This window comes from Perognathus longimembris, chromosome 1, assembly GCF_023159225.1.
Source record: "Perognathus longimembris pacificus isolate PPM17 chromosome 1, ASM2315922v1, whole genome shotgun sequence".
NCBI classification, from domain to species: domain Eukaryota; kingdom Metazoa; phylum Chordata; class Mammalia; order Rodentia; family Heteromyidae; genus Perognathus; species Perognathus longimembris.
Genome location: NC_063161.1, coordinates 52959864 through 52982630, shown reverse-complemented (window position 1 = coordinate 52982630; position 22767 = coordinate 52959864).

Below are 22767 nucleotides of genomic sequence, written 5' to 3'. Positions count from 1 at the left end.
TGCAGCCAATAAAAATATTAATATTTAAAAGCCAATGCTTTCAGATATTGGGATGATATCCTGTGAATTGCAGGTGTGGTCCTGACTTATCTGATTGCTATTCACATGGCTTTTTTAAGGTCTTCATGGCTTTCTTTCATATGGCATAGAGAGAATCAGGTTTCTTTGAAATATATGAGCATTAAAACCTTTGTGAGCTGAAGGTTCACATTTCATCACCGTAGAGAAAATCTAACAATTATACCTCTTTATGGACCTAATTTGGGAAAAAGATTTTTTTTTTTCCAAATCAGCCTGTCAGTAGGAAAAGCTTTTCTACTGACTTTTTTCTACTGTCTCTGTGGCTACATTCTTGAGCTTGCTTCTTTTCCAGTTTTTTTGCGGTTTGGGTTCCCCAAGAATAAGTTCCTGTTGCTCCACTTTGCTCCTCCCACACTTTCCAGCCACCCTTGATCTGTTAAGGCTGTAACAGAGAAGACCCCAAATGGACGGAAGGGAAACACGTCTGTCTCTTCTCATGCCCGGATGTCTTGTGCTTCGCGCATGTGCTATGCAGTGCAGTCCAGGGAGCCTGCTGTGCACACTCCTGCACCCTTTTCTGGCCACACTCCCCTGGGCCATTGCACCTGATGAGCACTGGCCACTTTGGAAGGCTGTGCCCATTTCCTTGAGGCCGTTATTTTTTTTTTTTCCTGAAACAACATCCAGCCTCCTTTCTGCTGCATGGTGGCTCCATGGTGGCTAAACATTCCTTACTCTCCCTGCCTCCTCTTACCAACACCCAACAAACAGCCACCCAGCCCTGGCTGTTTCCTTGCTGTGTGTGGCTGGTGACCATGGTAGCAGAGTGAAGCTAGGAATTAGCTGGTATAAGAAACTGGGAGTGGAGGTGAAGTATTAACAGTATATAGGCACAAGTATGGACAAACTGGTGAGAATGTAGCCACAAAGTTGGATTCTATCACAGACATTTACAATAGAATAGTCTGAGGACAGATGCAGGCAGAAAAGTCAATGAAAAAGGTAAGCCCAACACAGGTAAAAGGTATTTAAGCCCAACACAGAAGAGCTGACTTAGGAGGGCAGTTGGTGGATGGTTTTCATGCCCAGAGTAGCTTGGGCCAGAGAGTTGGTTGAGCCTTAGACTCAGCTCAAATGCTGGCAAGCCAGGGCTGGTCGCTTCAACCATAGGAGGGAAGCTAGGGGTTTAAAAAAAAAAATGATGGCAAGTAGAACTTCGCTTCTAAAGGGAAACAGGGCTGAAGTTGCTCAGTGAGCCAGAGTGCTTCCTGGTCAAGACTTTTAGAGAAAAGTTGATCTAGAGAAAAAGTGAAGGCCAGAGGAAAGGTACTACAACATCGTCAACTATGTTTGGCTGTAGAACATGCTTTGTAGCTGGAAATGGTTTCCAGCTGCTGAAGGGTTGCCAGGATATGTAGGCTTTGCCACACAGCCCCTGTCCCCATCTCCCTAGTCATAGAAGCTCGCATTTGGGGTACAGGGAGGAGGATCTGTATTTTCTAAAGGACTATGTGAATCGTTTTTTTTTTTTTGGCCAGTCCTGGGCCTTGGACTCAGGGCCTGAGCACTGTCCCTGGCTTCTTCCCGCTCAAGGCTAGCACTCTGCCACAGCCACAGCGCCGCTTCTGGCCGTTTTCCATATATGTGGTGCTGGGGAAATCGAACCCAGGGCCTCGTGTATCCGAGGCAGGCACTCTTGCCACTAGGCTATATCCCCAGCCCCCGTATTTTTTTTTCTCTTTATCTGCGGTATAACTGGATGTTAAATTACTCATAAACATTTGATAGAAATCTGCTATAAAAGCTCAGGGTATGGCAGCTGGGACCTTCAGTAGGTCTCTAGTTTACAAGTGGATTCTGGTCATAAAAAGAAAAGGACATTCTACTTTATTTTCTATCTAGCAGCTCTCCAGACTTCCTTCTTAGTAGAGGAATCAGCAATTCTCCTTCATCTCCACAGTTAATGTCAGAGTCTCTGCTCCATGTCACCTTTCCTGAAGCGCAGGAGCTGTCCCCTGGATCTTTTTAACAAGCATCAGAAACATGGAGAATGTTCTGCCACTTTCTCAGTGTCTCTGAAGATCGTTCACAGGAGAGACAGCTCTTCCTCCTTCCAGAACATTTTAGCTGTCTTTACCAGCTCCTCCGCCTCAGGTTCTCAAGCCACACTGTGGCAATCCGGGACCCCTGGCCCCAATGTTCCCCATGTGAGGACTCTTAGGAGGCCTTTGAGGGCCAGAGCCGTGAGAGCTCCCTCCTGGGACTGTCAGGAAGGGGGTCTGGGTGCCTTTGTTCCCTCGTGGTGATAGGGGATGAGGCGCCGCACGCAGGCGCGTCTGCAGCCCGCCGGTGGTGACTCAGTGGCCGCAGGCCTCGCGGGTAATTGTAGAGAGCTCAGGCAGTTGACTCAGTTACTTGTTTTTTGTTTTTTTTTTTCATAAGGAGGGAGGGTAATTTTCATAACCAAAGTAGGTGTGAGATAAGTATGTCACTGCCTGAAGTGTGAAAGAGGCCAGAAGTGTTACGTGAACCTTTCCAGCAGGAGAATGCAATTCGGAGAGGCGAAGCGAGATGACTCAGCCACCAGCGCGATTCTCCCCGGAGCTTCTGGGCCCAAGGTGGAGCCGAATGGCTCCTGACGCCTCCCGGGAGAAAGGCAACTTGGTTTTCCTACCCCCACCCCCCACCCCAGCCCGCTCTCAGCAGTGGAGAATGCAGGAGCCTTTCCTTCCCAGCTCACGGCACGGATGTCTGCGGAGTACGAGGAGCCCCGGCCCTCAGCCCTCCCCCCCCCCCCCCCGCCCCAGCCTTCCCCCCCCCCCCCGCCCCGCCCCAGCCCTCAGTCTCGGCCTGGCCGGCACGCGGGGCTGGGACGGCCCGGCAGCTGCCGGCCGCCATCGACTGCACATGCGCAGTAACGCTGGAAACAGCGTTTCCAGCCCGACAGAATGCGCTAACGCTCCTTTCGTGAAAGAAGCCCAAATCCTCCCCTCCTCCCTCCCTCCCTTTCTCCCCTAGCCACTTTTCCCGGGCATTAAGCCTCCCCTTTGTTTCTCTGTGTCTGTCTGTCTGTCTGGTTGTTGGTTAGAAATGACAGATGGAGAGTAGAGCTACCCTCCCACAAGAGGGGACACCCTGGGTGTTGGTGCATTTCCCTTGGTCTTCTATGTTCTTTCTAGTAGGCCTCATGTAGTGCTAGAGCTATTTTTGTTTTAGAGATCTCAAAGTATATATTTTTGGTGTTAAGAAATGTACCTTCTGGGCCCTCCATGGTGTACATAGAACTGGGAACCAAGGTCTCTTTGTGATAACCCTGTAGTGATTTGTGGTAGAAACAAGACCCTTTCCATCTGTCTGTGACCCAGGGCGGGCCACGATGACCGCGCATCTTCCCCCTGCCTGGCCAGCCTTGTATGTACTCACCTCAGTGGGTGACAAATAAAATCTCTACAACCCTGCGGGACTGTGCTGTTCTTTGAACCTGAGTCCAAGGCCTAAGATAATGCCAAGTGCAGTCAGAACCCGTGGGTAAGAGGTCACTGCCACGAGGCCAAGTGAAGGTCACCTACTGAGTGTGGCGCCACCACATGGTGCAGACTTAATTGGCCACCAAGCTGGAAAGAAGCATGGGGCTCCCTCCCGGGGCCAGCAGGAGATGACCCATGTGGAGCACCTGCTAACAGCACTCTCACTGCCTCAGAATGCAGATCTTAACAACTGACTGGGGATGAGCAATGCTCTGTGTTTCCTTCCACTCATGCCCAGTTGCTGGGAAGAGGGGGGGCAGTGGAGCACAAATAGGGCACCCAGTGGGCGGCACAGCAGAGGGAAAGGAAAGGTGTTGGGGAACCAGGCAGCAAGCCCCACTGACTAACAAGAAAGGTGTCCCCTGCCAGGTATAGTGGCACACGCCTGTACTCCAGTTCTAGAGGTAGAAATAGGAGGATCATGAGTTCAAAGCCACCACTGGCAAAGTTAGTGAGACCCTAGCTCAAAACCACAATGCAAAATGGCTGGAATTAATGGTGCACGTGGTAAAATAGCATGCTTAAGGCTCTTCTGTATTCGAGAGCAGAGCAGAGGGGAGGTGCACACTGGGGAGGGGGTGGGTGAAGGCCTCCCCTGGGAGTTCAGAGCAGCGGCGCGCTGTGCACCTGCTATGAAGACAGAGCCAGGGCCCCAGGCCTGCAGGCTATGGAAACAGGATCCACTAACTCTGAGGCCTTTTGCTCCTTTAGCAGTTTTCCCAACACCTAAATGATAATACACACAGGGTGCCCTTGGCCTCACACTTTGTGGTATCGGGGAAACCGCTTAAGAGCCCCAGGAACAGTATCAATGCCTTGGGCATAGTAAGCAACCAAAAATTTCAAAGTGGTTAAATCAGCAATAAACGCATCATAGATCTGGCCAATGTCTGCATTCTCTTAGTTTTTGCCTCATAATTACAAGATGGCTCCAGAAGCCCCAGGCAATGCATTATCCACAACTTCCAAATGCAGGAAAGAATGGTTTTCCACTTTCTCCCCTCCCTCCCTCCCTCCCTCCCTCCCTCCCTCCCCTTCCCCCTCCCCCCTTCTCCTCCTCCTCCACCTCCTTTTCCTCCTCCGTCTCCTCTCCTCCCCCTCCTTTCCTCCCTTTCTCCCTTTCTGTCACTTTCCCCACTCTTTTTCAGAGGGAAAAAATCCTTCTCTGAAGCACACACACAACACTGGTCAGAAATGTATCACATAGCAATCTCTTAAGATGGGAAAGGGGAATAAATGGGATTATCATGTTTGGCTTGGACCAATTAGGTTGTCTTGTTCTCTGAGATTGGGCCCATCTTCCTTAACCAGGATTCCATAGGTAAGGAGTTGCCCGTGACTAAACAGCCACGTGAGCCAGGAAAGCCAGGAATACCTGCACTCCAGGCCTTTGGCTGCCATGATCCTCGACAGCAAGTGCTGTCGAAGGAATTTCTCTGAAGGTCAGCGTCTCTCCACCCTGCTTTACCTTAGATTCACCAGAGAAGATTTCAGTGCCCAGTTCTCCTGTACATCAGACAGCCCCTAGGGTGAGTCCAGGTGTCACTGTTGTGTCAGTGCTCGCTAGATGTTTCCTCTGTGCAAGATGGAGCTGCCACAAGCTGCTCAAATGCTTTACCTTTGCCCGTGTCTGCTTCGCTCCAGCCAGTTTACGCTCACCCACTGTGCAATGCCACTCCTGTCTTTCCTCCTGTCTAGAACTCCTGCAGCCAGAGCCACCTGCAGATTCTTCCTGCTTCAACCTCCTGGCTGAAATCTCCAGCATCTGAACTTCTAAAAGGATGCCACACTGAAGGTCCCTGACTGCTCCTGATCAAGGGCCTTGAAATCTGGAGTCCCCTCAACCCCCCCCCCCCCCGCCATGGGGCCACTGGGAAGCAGGAGGGGCAGCTGTGAAGAATATGGCTGGTGAGGGATGTCCTTCAACTGGGGGCTGGGATGTGTCAGTTTCCCACAGGAGACAAGGGCCAGAGATACACGGTGTTGATATGTACCCTTATCTCTGTCATGATCAAAGGCTGTACAAATCCCCCACTTAAATGTCCCCCATTTACTTTTGGTTGTCTTTAATTCTGGGGATACAGACACACATTGCGAGTTACTCCACAGCTCCTCACTAGAGCGTTCTGGGGTCTTGCGTGTCAGGATGTCAGGATTCACGCATGCAGGGAAGCGCAGCAAATGCCCTGTCAGGAAGCTGGAGGTGCCATGGAGATCTTGGAGTAAGCAGCATATATGAGAGTAAATCAGGAGCAAGCCTGCAGTGAGTTCAAGTCCCAGCTCTGCTTCTACAGTTGGATGACCTTAAGTGAGTGGCACCAGCTGGGCCTCAGTTTCTTCCCCTGGGAAGATGGGAGATGGGAATAAGAATACCACCTTCTTTCCAGGGTCAGGTTAGAAGACTTGATGAATTCGCAAGCATTCCAACACTGGTTCTCTTATGCCCCTTGCCCAACCCCATCACACCCTCCCTCACCTGCCCCACCTTGGATTTCCAGTGAACCCCTAGAGTCCTCTCTAGGGGTAAGGGACTGTGGTGACCATAACTTCCATCTGAGTGGTTTACAGGTATTAACCCATAGGGAGCAAGACCATAGCCAGGTTTCGATGGCTCATGTTAGTAGTAATCCTAGCTACTTGGGAAGCTGCGTTCTGAGGACCCTGGTTCAAGGCCAGCTCAGGCAGGAAAGTCTATAAGATTCTTATATCCAATTAAGCACCAAAAAAGGGCAGAAGTAGAGGTATGGCTCAGATGGTTGAGCATCAGCCTTAAGTAGAACAAAGCTAAGGGTCAGTGTCCAAGCCCCACGTTCAAGCCCCAGGAACGGGGGGGAGGGGAAAGGGAAGGGAACAAGATACCTTGCTTGGGCCTCCTGGCCTTGATATGCTCTGCACACAGCTTCTACCTAACCCTTTCATGTAGTCTTGGCGTGCTTGCCTAGTTTTAAGATCGTCACTACTTTGGCCATTGACCTTTCCTATATACAGAGATGTGGAGGGGTGAATAGGAGGTTCCTGAGTCGCTAAAGGTGAATGACCATGTCTCTGCTATTTATCCCCAAGGCCCCTCCATCCTCTCAGAAATGGTGCAATCACTTGTCATGACCCAATTTCCACCACAGCCAAGAGGACCCTGCCCCAGGCTTTGCTGTGCAGGCACAATGCTTGGCCTGTAGCTGGGAGCTGTGATTCTAATGCTAATTTGGGGTCATAACTGTCCAGGCACCGCTATAATCATGAAAAGCCTGACCTGGCTGACTCCTCCCCTACTGTGCCCAAGGCTGCAGCATGTGCCCAGAGAGCCGCTGATGGCAGCCGCCAGCAGCATCAGTTGGGCTGTGTGCTGTGCAGTTCCCGGGTATTCTCTGACCCAGACCTCACCACATATGCCATGAGAACTGTTGCTTCCCCAGATGAGAACAACCGATGCTTAAGAGTGGTAGTAGCTCATGCCTATTATTGAAGCTATCAGGAGACTGGGATTGGGAAGATTACAGTTCAAAGCCAGCCAGAAAAAGTATGTAAGATTTCATCTCAACTAAAAAGCTTGGTGTGTTGGGTTGGGAATGTGGCTTAGCGCTAGAGTGCTTGCCTCATATGCATGAAGCCCTGGGCTTGATTCCTCCACACCACATAAACAGAAAAAGCCAGAAGTGGAGCTGTGGCTCAAGTGGTAGAGTGCTAACTTTGAGCAAAAAGAAGCCAGGGACAGTGCTCAGGCCCTGAGTTAAAGCCCCAGGACTGGCCAAAAAAAAAAAGCTTGGTGTGGTGTGTACAGTCATCCCGACTACATAGGAAGCATAGAAAGGAGAATCGTGGTTCAAGATGGTCTGGGCATTAATGCAAGACCTGACTGGGGAAAAAAAAGCCCTACTAGTGATGTGGCTCAAGTGGTAGAGTGCCTGCTTGACAAAGGCCTCCAATTCAAACCCCAGTAACACACACACACACACACACACACACACACACACACACACACACACACACGGCATCCATTGCTGAATAGAAAAAGCCCAGGGTGACATTGTTTGTTCAGTTCTGCCCTCCCAGGTTCCACTCAATGCTGACTCCAGAAGGTTCCTAATGATGAAGACTGCATCTAAAACACATACCTTTACACAGAAAAAATGACAGGACACAGTGAAAAACTAGGCCTGGAGAAACGTGACACTGGAGAATGTACCAGCGCATTACTGGTGAATAGCGAGAAAGCAATGCATTCCCATGCTGATGCACTCCCCAAAGCACTTGCAGGCGAGCGCTGGTCATACAAACCTTTCTAAACAAATGGCCAACCCGAGCACTCATGAGCACTCACTCACTGCCCACACTTGAACAGCTCAAGTGGTAATGGAAGGAAATGACAGTTGGAGGCCAACATGTCAGGTCCCTGCCTGTGCTGAGAAAATGCAGTCTCCTCTCATTGTGCCTGACAGTGTCAGACTCCACGGTTGGGAAACTAGGGAAACCAAAGCATACCCTTGGAGGGGCTCTTAAGGAAAATGGGGAAGAGTCAAGGAGTCCTGGAAGCTGACTGATGGCATTATCCATCTCAAAACAATGCAGGTTAAGGGCCAAGAAAGAGCTCTCCGAACACTTGCATTTTGGATTCACATAAAAAATAAGGCCTCACAGCCAGGAACCTGGGGCTCAGCTACTCAGGAGCCTGAGAGCTGAGACTTGGAATTCAAAGCCAGCCGAGGCAGGAAAGCCTGTGAGACTCTTAACTCCTATTAACTACTAAAAAGCCAAAAGTGGAGCTGTGGCTCCAGTGGTAGAGCACTGGCCTTGAGGGAAAAAAAAAAAAAAAGAAGCAGCAGAAGCTGAAAGCTAAGCACCCGTACCTCGAGCTCAAGCCTTAGGACCAGCACAAGAAACACTGATGATTTTTAAATGAATAACGTAATTGTACACACTAGTGGGGGATTGCTGTGCTGTTTCCATACATGCATATTTGCAGCGTGACTGTCTCCCTCTGCCCTTCCACCGGGAAGCAGATTTGAACCTGAGATGGGGGCTTCTAGCCAGTTCTGCACCTTGGGACCAGCCATGCCCAGTACTGGGGACGCCAGGATGCTGTCGGTATGGGAGAGTGGACTGGGGGTGCAAGGCTGGGGCAGAAATAGGGAGGGTGCTGCAGACAGACAGCACCGCCTGGGAGCAAACGGAGAGAGGAGGGTGGTGATGAGGGAGGTGGGTGGGGAACAGATGTCTGAGCAAACGGGTGTGGGGAAGACAGAGTGGGGTGCGGCTGTTTGCGTCTGCGGTAGAGTGGATGGGCCAGGGCTTCAGCACTTGAGGACTTGTCACGGCTTGGGGGCTTTGGGTTACACATGACACAAGTACCATGGCTCTAAGTTAAAAAGATTACAGGAGAGTATTTTCCTAACTCTCCTTGCTCCTACCTGCCATCGCAGGACCCTCTTAAAAGCCCCCCAGAGCTGAATAATCATGTCTGTGGAGCTTGACAGTCCCACTGACAGCCTCTTCATCTCAGGCTCTAGCTCCAGCTCTGTCTCATGCCCACTGCTGAACAACATCCCTGCTGCCATCATCCCCCTCTGCCACCCACTACAGAAACACTGTGCACTGACCCAACACGGCTGCGTGCAGATAGGATCAGTTCATTGCGCCCCCTTCCTCCCCCCCCAGCACAGCGCCGTTCCCAAGTCAGCAGCCTTTCCTTACAGTGTGGAGACCTCTCTGCCAGTGGATTCCCACAGCATGGGTGCCTTGCTTCCTCCTAGGGCTCAAAGGGAGAGAATCCATTATTAGGCAACAATTGCCTGCCTGGCACCAGTCCCACAAGGACTCTATTGGAATTCCCTGCTATGGTCCAATCAGATGTGGCCAGTGGCAGGGTTGTGGGTAGCAGAGGCTGGGGGTGGGCATCAGGTGGGCTTGACTCTAGAAGGAGGAGTGGGTAGGAGAGCCAATCAGTAGCATGACTCTCATAGATTGACATGGACAAAAGTCCACAATAAAGCAACTGTCTGCGGAACATAGCTTTATGTATACCCTCACCGGGCCAAAGACAGCTTTGCACAGCTTTTAATGAGTTATTGGGAAAGACAAAAATCTAACCAGAGGGAACCTGCATTGTGACACTGCTGAGAGTGAGAGACAGAAGGGGGGAGGAGGGAAAGGGGAGGGAGGGAGAACATATTTCTTTTGTGACTTTGCTGATTGTATAAATTTCAGGATCCGCAGCCTTCATTCATCCCCCACGTGGTCCCAACAAGGAAGGCAGAAGCAAACACCATAAAAGAAAATGGGAGCTGGGAATATGGCCTAGTGGCAAGAGTGTTTGCCTTGTATACATGAAGCCCTGGGTTTGATTCCCCAGCACCACATATATAGAAAATGGCCAGAAGTGGCGCTGTGGCTCAAGTGGCAGAGTGCTAGCAAAAAGAAGACAGGGACAGTGCTCAGGCCCTGAGTCCAAAGCCCAGGACTGGCAAAAAAAAAAAAAAAAAAGAAAAAAGAAAAATGGGTTGGTGTGGCCTCCTAAGCGATCTTTCATGGTCTCCACGGCTGATGAGGTACCACAGTTATGTCAGCCACTTCTCTAAGTCCACCTGCTTCCTTGCAGCTCCTCTCCCACAGTCCCTCCCCATGTCTTCAACTATGGGTCCCTTCTCACCCACAGTCCTTGCACAGGCCAAGCCTCCTAAGATGCGTGCGCCATCGGCCAGAGAACACCATGAGGCCTCCCCTCCAACCCCAGTTCTAGTCCTGGAGCAGTCCTGGGTTCCTGCTCACCTTGACCCAATGGTGCCCGCCCAGCAGGGCCTTAGGCTCTTCTTCCTTCTACCTCCTACCCTCAGTGCAAGTCATTGGAATTGCATGCAATACGCGAGTGCTTTGGGACTACATATAATTTCGAAAATATATCTATGTCTACTAGATAATAATATAGAGAAAATACTGAGGCTCAGAGATGCTACATAATTTTTCCAGCGTCAGATAGCAATAACATGGTAGGGCTGGCGGCAAAGCCCTTTCCTTTTCCTATCACACAGTGGACCTCCTGGAGGTCCACTTGGTTTGAGGTGTTTGGCTTGTTTTTGGTGGCACTAAGGTTACAACTCAAGACCTCATGCTTGCTAAGTGGGTGTTCTACTGGGCCATGCCTCCAATCTCCTTTGTAAGCTTTATTTTTCGATCTGAGACTAAGACTCGGACTCAGTACCTGATGCTTTGGCTCATTGGCTGGTGCTCTATCAACGAATCCACACCTCCAACCCCCTTTTGTAAGCTTGTTAGACTCCTACAAGTCTATGAGATTTTGCCTAGCTTTAATTTCTGTATCTTACATGAGGAAAACCACCACATATTATTCATTACCTAGATACTCCATTACTGCACACTGCTAAATATACGCACCACTCTGTACCTGCCAGGTGGGAGATTCTCACCATCGCTAGCCCATGCGGACCAGGTGCTGCCTCTAACGGGGAGATGGCCTGTGGGTCAGGCTGAGTTTCAGGTGCTCCACCAGAAGTGTTTGTCCAGAAGACAGATGAGAGCCAGCAAGCACCCCGAAGTGGGAAGCATAGCCTTTGGGCTTTGACTCCAACTTTCAAGACACTAAAGATGGGATATGGGGGTTATCTGTGTTGCCTAGGAACGCAGGCCAGAAAGTACCCACGTTGCCCAGGAAGTAGCTCCTCTTCCATTGAGATCTGCCTGAACTGGAGGGAAGGGCGAGGCCTGGTTTCTCTCTTCATGTAGCCTTTCCCATGTAGCACCATATTTGATTCTTGAAACAGAGGGCAGTTAGATCTCCTCTTCACAGGTAAGAACCTTTGGGGCCAATGCTCCCATTGGTGCTGTCCTCCTGCCCCTTGAAGCCTCCTCTCAGATTTGTGACTTTTCACACCATTTCCCTTCAATGTGGACATTTGTAGAATGGGTCTGATTTTAAAGAAATGTTTATAAAGGTAAATTACAAAACTGTGATGTTCAAACGCTATCTGCTAGTAAAATGTAGCTACTTAATTAAAGTGCAAAAAAAAATAATTTCCAGCCAGATGTTGGTGATACATGCCTGTAATCACCACTCAGGAGGCTGAGATCTGAGGCTCATGGTTCAAAGCCTTCCTGGGTAGACAAGTCTATGAGACTCCATTTCCAATTAACCAGCTAGCACTTGAGCCACATCTCACTTTTGGCTTTTTGCTGGTTAACTGAAGATAAGAGTCTCACAGACTTTCTTGTCCTGGTTGTTTTCAAACTCTGGTCCTCAGATCTCAGCCTCCTGAGTAGCTAGGATTAGAGTCCTGAGCTTCCAGCACCTGCTACATTGACTTTTTTTTTTTTTTGGCCAATCCTGGGCCTTGAACTCAGGGCCTGAGCACTGTCCTTGGCTTCTTTTTGCTCAAGGGTAGCACTCTGCCACTTGAGCCACACCGCCACTTCTGGCTGTTTTCTGTATATGTGGTGCTGGGGACTCGAACCTAGGGCTTCATGTATACGAGGCAAGCACTCTTGCCACTAGGCCATATTCCCAGCCTTGCATTGCCGGTTTTGTATATCTGAGGCCCCACTGAAAACCCTGGTCAGCAAGACTTGATTGTTCATGCCAGGCTGGCCATACTTTGCATGAGCCCTTACACATGGCTTCCGGGGGGAGTTAAGTGGTCTAGGAAGGTTGAGCCTAGTTTCCCATGGACGTCCTGCAGGCACTTTTTCCTTTGCTGATTTGCATTAATAAGTCTTTGGTTGTAATAAGCCACAGCTGTGAGAACATCAGCTTTGCTGAGCCCCATGAATCCTGCTTGGGAATCATTGAACTGAAGGGCAGGCAACCTCAGGGCAAGGACAACGCAGTGTCTTCGATGAAAGCGGCTCTGAAACACATCATGAGTCATTATTATAGTCCTCAGCTTCACCAACACCTCTCCATGATGTACTTCACTTGTGCGTGTGCGCATGAGTGCCTGTGTTCATGCAACCAGGATTTCTTCAGCACTTCCGAGATGCAGATGCAGCATGCTGGGCACTGGAGTGGTCCAGGCAGTAAAACAAAACCTCTTCATCCACAGACCTCACGCTCTGGGGGGACAGCTGTAAGCACCATGCATAGCAATGGAGTGATAAATGCTGCGATATAAAGTAGGATAGGTGCAAGGGGGCAGTGGGTGGACAGGACCTCTTGGGAAGGTGGACATGACTCGATGGAGGTGAGGGATGGACCATGGAGGCTCTCTGTTCTGAAGTTCTGCGGAGGACCTGCTATTGGACTGTGGTCCTCCTTCTCTGTGAGCTCTGGAAGCACTTAGGGGGTTGGTGAGGAAATCAGATCCCACGGAGGGGAAAGTTCCTTCGGCAGCATGCCTCGGGTGAGTGGCTGCAGTCGCGTGGGAGAAGCAGTGAGACCCACTCCTCAGGAACTGAGCTCGGCGAGCACAGCTTGCTCTCCAACTCGCTCTTTGGTGATTACAGAAGCAGCTGAGTCCAGCGCTGGGTGTGGGGTGGGGGTACATTTTCCCGCCATGAACGCATCCTGGGGAACCACAGTTTCTGAATGGACAATGAACAAAGAGCTGAGAACCTTGAAGAGATAGATTCTTCAGGGTTCGGAGACAGTAATGGAAACTGAGGGCAAAATCTAGATTCCCAAGAACAATAGGGGTGGCATTGGCCTCTGAGGAAGAGAAGAAGCTGTTGTCTTCCCAGGTCCACCGAGGTGGCCCAGCCTGAGGGACAACAAGATCTTTAGTCACGAAGAGGCTGAAGCAATAGGAAGGGCCTTGAAGAGAGGCAAACACTGTGTGCTGCACCTCACTGTGGTCAGGTCCCCTTCCCCAGCTCCCCAGTTCCCTGCCAATGGCTCACATCCACGGGTGTCTTCGGGAAAGAAGCAGGAGCTTCATGAAGCCATTTACTCAAACATACCAAGAACTGGATGTGTGTGGGCGCTTACACCTCCCCCACCCCAGCAGTCACAGCCAGCAAAGAACAGGGTGACACCTGAGTGACTTTGTCCTGAGTAGATGAGCTCCATGCTGCCAGGTATACGTGGAACATCCTGCAGGCCAGGCTGAAGATGGGACTCCTCTGGAAATCAAACCCTTGCTTGCCTTCTACTCCAGCTTTTCCACATTCGTGCATGGATCTTTGTCATATCTGGCCTAAGACAGAGAGATCATTCCAGTACCGAACAACCTATTTGAGGAATAGGAGGATGTGAGTTGAATGGAGAGACATTTTTCTCCCTTTCCACCCAAACCTGTAGGGTGGCTTCTCAACAAAACCTAACTACTCGGGAGGCTGAGATGTGTGAGAGAGCTGCAATTTGAAGCCAGACCAGGCAGGAAGTGCTCAAGACGCTCACCTCCAAATAACCAGCAAAAACAGGAAGTAGAGATATAGAACACCAGCCTTGAGCAAAACAGCCTAAGGGACAGTGCTTAGACCTCAAGTTCAAGTCCCAATACACAGAAAGTGAGAGAGACAGAGACAGAAAAAGGAAAAAAGAAGAGGAAGGGAAAAGAAACAGACAGGGGCTGGGGATTTGGCCTAGTGGCAAGAGTGCTTGCCTCATATACATGAAGCCCTGGGTTCAATTCCCCAGCACTACATATACAGAAAACGGCCAGAAGTGGCGCTGTGGCTCAAGTGGTTGAGTGCTAGCCTTGAGCAAAAAGAAGACAGGGACAGTGCTCAGGCCCTGAGTCCAAGCCCCAGGACTGGCAAAAAAAGAAAAAAGAAAAAAAGAAAAGAAACAGACAAAGAAAAAAGAAAGAACACGTGAATGTCCACAAAAAGGTGGCATCTGGATAGGCAGCCCCAGATTTCAGATTGCCCCACACCATAGAAAATGGATGGAAAATTCAAACTCACTAATTCCAAGCAAAACCAAAAGTAAAAATCTAGAGTCCGAATCTGAGATAAACAACTTCAAAAATCACTGGGCGACTTCTTGCTCTTCTTAGAAAGCCCAGGAATCTCTCCAACCTCTGGAGCTGTACAGAGATTCGTTCTGGTTAAATCTTTTGCTCTCCGTCTTTGTTCCGCCTGCCCTCTGCTGGAGCAACTCGTGAACTGCAGCTGGACAGCAGGAAATGAATTGGAGCAAAAGGGCGTCAAAGCCCCTCTCAAATCCCACTCATCCTTTACCTTCACCTTAAAAGTCACCACCTCTAGAAAGCCTGCTGTGTTCTCTGCAGCTTAAAACAAGTTGTTTTGTACTGTGAGCGTGCACAGCCCTTTACTTGCATTTTCCTAATGGTTTCTGCTTACTCTATGCATGGTAATACATTACACATCCATTTCCCCAATTAATATGTGAGCTCTCAAGGGGAACATGTTGTTAAAAAAAAAAGTACTCTCAAAGGATTATTACCTGCCTAGAAATATCTCCTACAGCGGAACCCTAAATTTATATCACTTAAAAATTTCAATTCAAATTTTATATCCCCCCCCCCCCCCCCCAAGACCTAATTTAGCCAGAAGCGGTGGTTCCTGCTTGGAATCCTAGCTACTTGGGGAGGCATAAATAAGATAATGGCATCCAGGCCAGCCAGGGCAAAACGTGAGATGCTATCTGAAAAATAATGAAAATTAAAATGGCTAGGCAGCTGTACATGGTCCAGTAAATAAAAGGCTCTGAGTTCAAACCTCAGTACTGCCACCAAAAAAAAGTCTAATTTAAATACAATTTTTCAAAGATGTAACAAGTTGCCTGGACAGTAACTCAATAACTATTTAGGGTATGAACACATTAGTAGAACTCAGAGATTATGGTTAAGAATGCTTTTAAATTTAAAAGAAAAAAGGAAGAAGAATAAAGAATAAAGCGATACCATGCATGGGAGACTCACTTCTGTAATCTTACTTACTAAGGAGGCTGGGCAAAAAAAAAAAAATCTGTTGGACTCCATCTCCCTTTAATCAGCAGAAAGCTAGGCTGGATGGATTGCTCAAATGGTAGAGCTGTAAGGAAGAAAGCTAAGAAGAGTATAGGGCCTTAAGTTCAAGTCCTAGAACCTGCAAACAAACAACAGGGAGGAGGTTGGAGCTTAGAGGGAGGCAGAATAATACTAAATATTCACTTACTACCTTGGGTAAAGTTACAAAAGGGACAGGTGGAGAACACATACAAACAAGCGTCATTTATCTTGTAGTATCCAAAAAGATATCATTGGGTTCAAGTGCAAAAATAAATATATAAATCCAGCAAAATGAAATAAGTGCTTAATTAAATGTCAGCAAAACATAACATGATGTCAACTTCCTTTAATGCTAAATTTGGCATTTATAAATATTCATTCTACTTGAACAGAATCTGTGAGTTAGAGTTTCTCACTTCATAACAATTCCCAGATAGACGCGGTGACTCCTGGGAAATAGTAGCCAACTGTAAATTGAATAATTTTCGAAACAAAATTATAAACGTCCTTTCAAATTTACAGGGAAAATTATATCTAATGTAGAATGTGAGTGCACTTTCATGTATTTTATATAAAATTAGGGGTTCCTGAGGCCAGGAGCTGGAGACTCATGCCTGCAATCATAGCTACTTGGGAAGCTGTGATCTGAAGATTGTAGTTTAACACTAGCCTGGTCAGGAAAATCCAGGAGACTCTTGTTTGTTTTGGTTTTTGGGGTTTTTTTTGCCAGTCCTGGGACTTGAACTCAGGGCCTGAGCACTGTCCCTGGATTCTTTTTGCTCAAGGCTAGCACTCTGCCACTTAAGCCACAGCGCCACTTCCAGCTTTTTCTGTGTATGTAGTGCTGAGGAATCGAACCTAGGGCTTTATGCATGCTAGGCAAGCACTCTACTGCTAAGCCACACTCCCAGCCCCAGGAAACTCATCTCCAATGAACCAGCAAAAGGCAGAAGTGGAGCTGTGGTTCAAATGGAAGATCATCAGTCTTGAGTGAAGAACTAAGGGGCAGTACCCAGGCCCTGTACTGGCCAGCACCAGTACTGGATGAAAATAAAACAAAACCTCAGTTATGGATAACCAGCTCCCCCCATCTCCTTCCCAACACCCCCTAGGCAATCCCAGAGCCCATGTGTGCATGAGCACACGTTATGTGCATTGCACCCATGTGTACATAGGGAGTAATGAACTTTTCATTTGGGGGTAACTTTAGATCTTTAAGATGTACACAAAAGTGATCAAGGTAATGGAGAGTTCTCTGATTTCCTTTCAGTTCATTTCTTTTAGTGTTACATCACTGTGTACATTTGGGAAAACTAAGAAAAGAACACTGGCATGTCACTATGGACTAATTTATTTCAATTCTGTGTTTACACTTAGTCCAGGATCCAGTACCACTGGGCCTTGAATCCTATCCCCTCAGCTATCTGGTCCGGGTAAGTTCCTCACCCTTCCCCAGCCTTTGCTGCCCTCGCTAGGTCTGACGGGGTGGCATGGCGTCTGCAGACTGTGAGAACACCAGCGGTGGAAAAGCAGTAGAAGGCAGAGGAGCCCTGGCCCCTCACAGCCCCCATTTCCTGGGACTACCCCACTCCCTGGCTTTCTGTTTGCCTCGTGTATGCTCCTGCCATTGCTATCTGTCAATGCTGTCTCCTGTGAGATGATCCAGCCAAGGGTGGTCTGCATCATACTGTCTGGACTTTCAACATCCAAACCTAAGAGTTACATAAACATCTGTTCTTTTTTACCCCCCCCCCACCCTTGTTGGTTCTGGGGCTTGAACTCTGGGCCTGTGTGTTGTCCCTAAGCGTTTGTGCTCAGTGCTAGCCTTTTACCACTTGAGCCACACCTCCACCTCCAGCTGTGTGTGGTTACTTGGAGATAAGAGTCTTACAGATTTTCCTGCTCAGGCTGGCTTCCATCCACAATCCTCAGATCTCAGCCTCCTGAGTTGCTAAGATTATAGGTGTGAGCCACTGGTGCCTGGAAACCTCTGTTCTTTATAAAGTTTGCCTCCCTCTAGTATTTTGTTATCGAAACAGAAAATGAGCCAATGCAAGATATCAAGAAGACATAGGAACCAACTTGAAGTGATTGAAACTGGAATAATTTGGGCAACTGCCTTGTCTTGGAAACTTCTAAGGGGTCACCTGAGAACTACCTTAATTCCTTCTAAGTGTATCTCCTCAGTAGTCCTAAGGAACTCCTTCTAGGCTTAATCTCCTGAAGGCGCACCTCCTTCCAGCGCAACTCTGATGACCAAGACGCCAATATGGAAAGCTTTAGGGAACACATAACATCTAAAGCATAGATGCAGGGGGGTTGGTTTTTGGCAGTTCTGGGGATCAAACCCGGGACTTTATGCATACTAGACATGTGCTTTGCCAGTGAGCCACTATGCTAGCACACCTTTTATTTCTCTTGAGCACTTCCTTGCTCTTTGGTACTACAAATTGCTAACATTTATTTTTTACTTGTTTTATTGTTATTATAAAGGGGAGATACAGAGGGTTATAGATACATAAGTTTTTGTTTATTTTTGATAGTGTTGGGAATTGAATTCAGGACCCAGGATAGGTTAAGTATGAACCTTCAAAACACTCTAGATAGACACAGAGAGAGATAAAAAAGAGAGAGGTTTGTATATATTTTAAATTAAATGTTGACAGTACTGTGTTTTGAACTCAGGGCCTCATTCTTTTTAGGCAGATGTTCTTCATTTAAGCCACTCTGCCAGTCATTTTGAGGGTTGGCTATTTTTGAGATAGGCTTTGAACCAGACTGAACAACAATCCTCCTTTTTCTTTCTCTTTCTTTCTTTCTTCTTCTTTTTTTTTTTTTTTTTGGCCAGTCCTGGGCCTTGGACTCAGGGCCTAAGCACTGTCCCTGGCTTCTTTTTGCTCAAGGCTAGCACTCTGCCACTTGAGCCACAGCACCACTTCTGGCTGTTTTCTGTATATGTGGTGCTGGGAATTGAACCAGGGCTTCATGTATGTGAGGCAAGCACTCTTGCCACTAGGCCATATTCCCAGCCCCCATGATCCTCCTTTTTATCCTTTATCCCTGGGATGACAGGTAAAGCACTGTGTCCAGCCATAATTGTGCCTCCCCTGTGCTTAGGATGATAGGAGCACGCAACCATGTCCAGTTATTGGTTGAGATAGAGTCTCTCAAACTTTTCTTTACCTAGCCTCAAACTGTGTCTCTCAAGTAGCTAGGATTACAGATAAGCTGTTGTACCTAGACTACAAGTTATTTTTGAGATAGGGTCTCACTGCTTAGTTGGACCACAACCTATGTATTTTTGGTTTCCTATTCTAGGTGAAGTGACAGGCATGTGCCACTATGTTTAGCTTCCTTCTGTTGAAGTGAAGTCTCATGGACTTTTCTGCCCAGGCTGGCCCCATGACCCAGCCTCCCACGTGGCTAGAACAGCAGGCATATACTATCTCGTCCAGCCATTGATTGAGAAGTGGTCTCAGGCTGGTCTTGGACCAGCCCCTTCTGATCTCAGCTTCGGAAGTAGGTAGGGTTATAGGAGTGAGTCTCTGGCACCCAGCTTTATCTTTTGTATTGTTAAAGCCTTGTTCTGCAATGGTTGCTTGACTAGCATGGTGGTTCATACCTATAACACTACTCCTCCTCCTCAGGAGGCTAAGATCAGGGGGACCTCAGTCCAAGGCCTGCCTGGTGGGGGTGGGAGGGCAGGGAAGATTTATGACACTCTACCTGCCTTGTGAAGCTGAGTGCAACACTGTGTTCCAATCACCCTGGCTACTTGGGAAACATAAATAGGAGGATCAGAGTCCGGGCTAGTCTGGAGAACATGTAAGACCCTGTTAGTAAAACAGCAAAAGGGTTGGGGTCATAATTCAAGTAGTAGAGTGATTGTCTAGCATGAAAAATCTTGAGTTTAAATCCCAGTACTATAAAAAATAATAATTATATATTTACATTAGTGTATTAGACATAGGTTAGCCCATTTCAAGTAAGGAGGGAGAAGTTGCTTGTTGTCATTCAATGTCAGTTCTCTCATCCTTCTCAAATTATAGCATTTTGTCTGAGGATTATGTCACTGGATGTAAGATAAACCTACATTAAGTTGATGGGTTTTTTTTGGGGGGGGTTGCACTGTAGTTTGAACTTGGGGCTTCATCCTTCCTAGATAAGTGCTCTACCACTTGAGCCATGCTTCCAGCCATGATTTTTTATTGCTATTATAAAGCTGATGTACAAAAGGGTTATAGTTATATAGACAGGAAAAGAATGCATTTCTTTTTGGACAGTGTCACCCCTTCCCTTGCTCTTTCCCAGTTTTCCCTTCCCATTCCTACCCCCGGGTTGTATAGTTCATTTTCAACACAGTGTCCAGTGAGTACCAGGGCTGTATTCATTTCACCCTTTGTTGATTTTGCTTTTGAAACAGGATCTTGATAAATAACCCAGGCTGACCTAGAACCTGAACTACCCCTGGCTCAGCCTTCCCAGTGTTGGGATTATAGGCATTGCCTTCATACCCAACTTGGACATGCAAGTAGAAGTGATATAAGCCACTCCTAAGTTGTTGCCCTTAAAAGACAAATGAGAGCACCCTCGGGTCTCATTCCTCCCTGCAGATGACAGATGCTAGTTCCTATTAGCTGTAGCTGCAGGAGCCCAAATGTCTTGTGATTTCCCAACCTTTGTTCTTTATCCCTTGAAGTCTTCCACACAGGCAGCACAGATGAACAAACCAGATCCTCAGAGAGTGGCTGTAGCCCCTGGAACTGCACAGGTGCCCCCCTGCCAGCACCAGGTGTGGGCAAGGTCTGCTCTGTGTGAGGTGGGGAGAGGTGGAAGTTCTGATGTGTTTCCCATGGCTTTGACTTTACTCCCCCCTCCCCCAGTTGTGGGACTTGAACTCAGGGCCCAGGCACTGTTCCTGAGCTTTCTTTTTTGCTCAAGAGTAGTGCTCTACCACTTCAAGCCACAGCCTCCATTTCCAGTTTTCTGGTAGCTAATTGGACATAAGAGTAACAGTCTTTCCCAACTGGGATTGGCTTCAAACCATAATCCTTCCATCTCAGCCTCTGAGTAGCTAGGATTACAGGTGTGCACTACCAGCGTGCATGGCGACTTTACCTTTTCTTGCTTTTTGTTTTGATCCTGTAACTGTCTGTTAAGCACTGACACACTGATCTTCTCTTGGGGGACACCAGCTGAGGGCTACCCAGAACCCCCGCCCCTGCCTGGGAGCGAGCTGCCCCAGCCTGGGAGCTGGAGCCTTGATAGAAATGGCAGTTGTCATAGAAAACAGGATGTCGGAGAGTGACACGAAGGAAGAGCGTGTTCTCCGTGTGTGCTGTCTCACCACCGGCCCCGGGAAGAGGAGGAAGTGAGCTCGCCAGAGCCAGCACCATGGCAGATGGAAGGCCAAGTGGGGCCTCTCCGCCGAGTCGAGAAAGGAACAGAACAGCTTCCAAGAAGGATTTGGGCTTTGTTTCTAATAGCTTTTTTCTCTTTTTCTTTTCTTTTTTTTTTGGGGGGGGGGACGGGGGAGGGGAATCGTGAGGCGTTCACAAAGCTGGAGCTGTCCACCAGGACCACTCCAGAGTGGACACCCAGGGGAAAGGGCCCACTGTCACACTCACACCCACGCCACGCGCTTCCCGCAGGGGGCAGGCAGGGCAGAAGGGACACTGCATCTGCACAGCTGGGGTGTGAGAGGGCACAACCCAGGCACTCCTCGGTGACCAGCCTTCCCAGGGTGGCTGGAGACCACGGCCACGGTGGGCCCGGGCCTGCTGGCCGCTTCAGAGCCACCTGACCTCCCTCCTCCTCCCTCTGCCAGTCCAAACCACAGTCCTCTCCAGGGGCCGGGCCCTCTGCAGTCCTCTAACTTGAACTCCCGGAAAACTTCCATTTGCAGAGGGCTTGGTTTGTCATGATGTTTTTGAGGTGTTTGTTGGTTTTTTTTTTTTTTTTTTTTTTTTTTTTGCCAGTCCTGGGACTTGGACTCAGGGCCTGTGCACTGTTCCTGGCTTCTTTTTGCTCCAGGCTGATGCTCTGCCACTTGAGCCACAGCGCCACTTCCGGCTTTTTCTATATATGTGGTGGTGATGAGGAATCGAACCCAGGGCTTCATGCATGGCAGGCAAGCATTCTACCACTAAGTCACATTCCCAGCCCCGTATTTTTTAATTTTTGAAAAACTTTTTTTTTAAGTCAATCATGGGGCTTGAACACAGGATCTATCCCTGGGCTCTTTTGCACAAGGCTAGTGCTGTACCACTTTGAACCACAGCTCCACTTCTGGTTTCTGGGTAATTAACTGGAGATAAAGAGTCTCTAGGACTTTTCTTCCCCCGATGGCTTTGAACCTTGATTCTCAGAGCTCTGCCTCCTGAGTAGCTAGGATTACAGGTGAGAGCCACAAGTGCCCCAGCTCTTTGAAAAAGTTTTTATCTGAAAGAAGTCAGTGTACTGGGTGCTGGGACTCACACCTAGTACCCTAGTGACTTGGGAGACCTAAGGACTGAGGTTTGAAGTCAGCCTGGGCAGAAAGGTCTTCAAAACGTCATCCCAACCACCAAAGGCTGGGCTGGAGGAGGGGCTACAATGGTAGAGTACTAGCCAACCAAAGGTGAGGTGCTGAGTTCAAACCATGGTACTCAATATACACTTTACTTATATGCTTCAATTTTGAACATTTTGTCATTTTTTTTTTTTGTTTTTGTGACAATACTGGGGCTTGAGTTAAGGACCTGGACACTATCCTCGTGCTTTTGCGCTCAAAGCTAACACTCTACCACTTGAACCATATCTACCCTTCTGGCTTTTGGGTAGGTAATTAGAGACAAGAAACCCATGGACTTTCCTGCCTGGGGTTGGCTTCAAACCATGATGCTCAGATCTCAGCTTTCAGAGGATGGCAGACACCAACCTCTGGTGCTTGGCTGTTGTGTTTGTTTTTGTTACCACTCTCTCATGTATGTGTACTTTATATGCAGATTGCAAATATGTAGCATGTACAGACAAAAATATTTCTCTGAACAACTAGGGAATAGACTATATATATCTTATCAGGTCCTTTTCCTCCGATGCTCTTTGGTATATATATTTTTAATAGGGGTATACTCTTCTATGATCACCCTACAACAATCTAATTTAGAAAATGTAACATTGAATATCATTTTTATGGTTGCTTTTCAATTTCCATTCCTTAAATATTAGCCAGTATTTATCTATTTGTTTGCTTTTTATTACCATGGGCCCTTAGATTCTTATTCAATGTGTTATACAACTCTCATTAGTTATTTTGACATTTAAATTTTCTGTAGCCTAGA